This window comes from Cavia porcellus, unplaced genomic scaffold (genome assembly GCF_034190915.1).
Source record: "Cavia porcellus strain 051 isolate PalLab524CR breed Dunkin Hartley unplaced genomic scaffold, mCavPor4.1 scaffold_1, whole genome shotgun sequence".
Classification (NCBI taxonomy): domain Eukaryota; kingdom Metazoa; phylum Chordata; class Mammalia; order Rodentia; family Caviidae; genus Cavia; species Cavia porcellus.
In genome coordinates this window covers 116,334,516-116,338,584 of record NW_026947484.1, presented here as the reverse complement: position 1 = coordinate 116,338,584, position 4,069 = coordinate 116,334,516, and the positions used below count along the sequence as shown (strand labels likewise).

At 41.2% G+C, this 4,069-nt stretch overlaps 1 long non-coding RNA gene across 1 annotated transcript; it reads right to left on the bottom strand.

Annotated features, from left to right (window-relative positions):
- Window positions 1–415: 415 nt before the first annotated feature.
- LOC134477283 (uncharacterized) lies at window positions 416–3,851 on the bottom strand. Its single transcript, XR_010049213.1, has 2 exons — window positions 3,614–3,851; window positions 416–2,438 (listed from the first exon to the last, which is right to left on the bottom strand). It is a non-coding gene; the product is annotated as an uncharacterized LOC134477283 (long non-coding RNA).
- Window positions 3,852–4,069: the final 218 nt, after the last annotated feature.

Sequence of the window (4,069 nt, the reverse complement as noted above, 5' to 3'; positions counted from 1 at the left end):
AGAAGTCCAAACTTCAGTGCTAAATAGGGAAGGTGGGGTGACCCCTGGGTGGGGGAGGAAACATCTGGAGACCCTGTTGGCTGTTACACCTAGGGGCAAGCACCACTGGCACCCAGTGGGTGGAGGCCAAGAAATACTGTTAATCATCCTACAATGTACAGGCCAGCTGCCTCCACCCCACAAGAAAGAACTATGTGGCCCAGAAAAACAGTAGTGGGGATGTTGAGAAATCCTGATTTAGTGCTATCAGCATTCACATCAAATATATCAACCATTGAATAACTATTTGCATGAAAAAAACACCACTGATGAGAACAGAGCCATATGTTAGAAAGAGAAGATCACAGGATTAATAAGCTACTGATTTCAAATGGTAAATCCCAGTTTCTCATCATAAAATCCTCTTACCCTGAGCTTTTCAAATATGATGAATATTTTAATAGGGCCACATAATTTCTAAAAAGCCATACAGGTTTTGTACAATGACATTATTACAATTTTTTTCTTCCATAAGATTTGATTGATATATTTTAAGTATAAATAATGATCACATTCATCATAGAGAATTTGTACCTGTACATGGTATAACTTGATTCTTTTTTCCACTCCCCTACCCTTCCTTTAGCCCCTCCTCCCCTCCCATTTACAAAAGCTTTGTTTCCATTTTCCTTCTCTTCTCATTTTTTTCCTTTTCCCTTTCTTCCTTTCCTCCTCTTCCCTCTCTCATTCCCCTCACCATTTAAACATTTCTTTGCTATTTTACAATACCTGTTATACATTTTGGTCTTTACTTACACTTTTGGTTTCTAACACCAGAGAAACAATGTGGTATTTACACGTGTGTCCAGTTTATTTCATTTAAGAGTATGCTGTCAAGGTGCATTCAGTTACCCAGAAATGTCTCAAGCTTATCCTTTTTTATAACAGAGTAGTAATCCTTCGCACAAAAAACCAAAGCCTCTTTATCCATTCACCAATTAATCAGCATTTGAGCTATTTCCAAGATTTGAATATCACAAACTGTGCCACTATAAACATAAGTATGCATATGCTGCTGTGGTATGATGCTTTTAATTCTTTTAGGAAGACATCCAGAAAGGGAATATCTGGAGCAAATGGAATCTCCAGCTTTACTTTCTTGAAGATTCTTCATGCTGATTTCCACAGTGGTTGCAGCAGTCTATAATCCCACCAATATGGAGAAGGACTCCTTTTCCCTGCCAGCATTTGTTATTGATTTACTTCTAGAGTGAGATGGAATCTCAGTGTTGTTTGAATTTGTATCTCTTGAAAGACCAGTGACACAACTTTTAAACATATGTATTAGTTACTATGTTTTATAGTTTACAAATCATGTGATTTATTTGATATTTACTACTTGGCACAATTGTCCCGATTTCATAGCCTAGGAGATATTAACATTTAATATTTTTAAAATATCTGCTGTGACCAAGCTCTGAGCTTGAACCACGTGTATATAAGTTTAGTCTTAAGAAGTTCAAGATCTCTTGGTGGGCATGGTATGTGCTGGGCATATTGATGGAGTAGGCATAGATATGGCCATGGAAGAATGAGAAGAAAACTGGGGGAGGAAACCCAAGACATCTGCCTGAGGTTACAAAACCAGTAACTGGCAGATCTAGAATTCTAGGTCTTCTGTGTTGGCCTAACTATTTAAACTTCCTCAGCTTTTCTAATGAAATAAAAACAAGACTATTCGGTTGAAAACACATCCATAAATTACTGAGTAGGCGAAGTACAGAAACATTGTTGGATCTGTGATCTCGACCAGGACACTAAAAGGGAAGATAAGATTTGGCAGAATATGACAAAGTGGCCTCTGGTTTCTACCCCTCCCTAGGATGTTCTGGAGGTTGGATAGTTATATCGAGATCCTTGCCCCTGTGGTCCTCTGACTTTGAGTTGGAGGAGTGGGAGACAAATCTCGTGGTTAGGCAAAGTTCCCTAAATTTAAACCAACGTCCCTTTTCCTCAAGATGAAAATGGAGTGAAAAATTCTCCATTTAGGGAGATGCTGTGAGGTGAGTGGGAGGAGCTGCCTAACAACAGAGGAGGTAAATAGGACGGAGGACACAACAAAGGGCCAGCTTTCCAGGACACGTTCTGCTCGTTTCCTTCTCCTTTCCTCCCCCAAATCTGGATGGAAATTTGAAGCCACAATCCACTCACAGTTACTCATTCTGATGACAAACAAGAAGTGATTGCAGTGAAATATTTACCAGCTGCTTACTCCCACTTTCCTGGAGATTCAGTTTCTGCCATCTGGACTTGCTTAGATGGCCTTGAGACAGAGGGGCATCGGGCATCGCTGGCTGCTGGTGGAGAAAGGCGGTCAGGCAGCAGTGAGCCTAGTGACTGAAGCCACGGGACCAAGTCGCTCCTTTTGTCCTTTCAGGCAGGGATTGGAGGAATGGGACCTGTGACAGTAAAATAAAGTACTTATTTTGCACTCTGGTCAGGGCTTTGTCCCCAGGGCAAGCAGCAAGAAGGGTAAGCATGAAATCTCACTTATCTGTGTAGCGTGGGACTAGAAACTTGAGATGAGAACTACTCGTGCCTCTGTCTCCTTCTACTTTGTTAGGAGCTACTGCTTTGTTTATCCTGCCCAGAGCCTGCCTCAGCAGGCTACAGTTGTTTATTTGGGCAAGATCACCTGACCTAAGCTGGACTAATCACATCCTCTCTCCTGGGACTTTGGAAAAGATGTGCCAGAGACATTAAATACACCAAACTAGGGGCTCTTCACCCTCGGTGTTTGTTGAGTTGCCTGAGGAAATTCTGAAAACATGCACAGATCCTCACACGATATCCAGGCATTCCCATAGATTCTAATTTTAGTTAGTCTAGTTTGAAATGATCGAAGTTAGAGCTTGGTCTGCAGGGTTTCCCATCACGGCTGGAGAGGCGCAGCGGAAGTAGACACACAGAGGACAATGACGTCAATGTCTCAGTGAGAGCTGGAATGAGAGACTCAGACCTGAGTAAGAGTAGACAGTGCTTTGAGTCCTGAGAGCTAAGTTTGGGTTCCAGGTCAGCTTTAGCCTTGGTGATAGTTTTTGCCTTTGAATCTTCTCTTCAGAATTCTTCTTCTGAAGTTACTTCTGATAGTTTCTATGTATAGTACGAGACAAAACTTTGGCAAGCCATTTTTTAAAAATTTTATTTTGAAAGTAGTAAAAATGCAACAGCACAAGAAAGAACAAAGCCAATCGAGACAATGCAGTGAAATTGGTACAGGATTTCACAGTAGGATACTGGGATAGTAGTAATATGTACTATGGTATATAACCTTTTTTTCACAATAGTTGTCCAGTCAATTAGGTATAGCAAAATCAAACCAAAAATAGAACACTATAAAACCAATTGAGAATACTGAATAGAGCAAAAGAAACATAACAAAACAGTGAAAACAACCTATGCTTTCAAACAGAAGATAAAAGGAAATTCCCCCATATTTGCTATACTGCATATGATCATCCTCCCAAGAAATGCTGAGACATCTATCCCCAGTAGCTATGGGGGGGGGGGAAGCAGGGAAAGGGTGCTTGATTTTTAGCCTGCATGGCAGTAGGCCCACGCTGCAGGCACTTACCAAGAGGGCGGGTGAATAAGCTGCCTGAGTCCCACCCTGGCCGGATCTCGGGAGTTGTCTGCAAGCCATTTTCATAGCTCGTCCATCACCCGTCACAATGCCACTGACTTTCTCCTGGACATCTATTTGAAATATCCTTGCAGCTTTTGCAATAGAGTCCTTATTTTTGTCCTCTCTGAGTGGATTCTTCTTGGTGTCTTCTCTCAATCCCTAAACTAAGAGTACTTCACTGGCTCCTCATTCCTGTTAAAATAACAAAACAGTTCTACATAAACTGATCTATAAAAATATGTTACTAAGTGGAAAAAACCAAAGCTCCTACTCCTTTTTTTGAGCCAGAGAGAATAATACCTCTGGGAGGCTTCCTTTAACTGACCCACCCCTAAATCTTATCACACTTTGTTCTCCTATCTCATGGTTCCCATAATCATTCCTGTATTTGCTATGTCCACTATA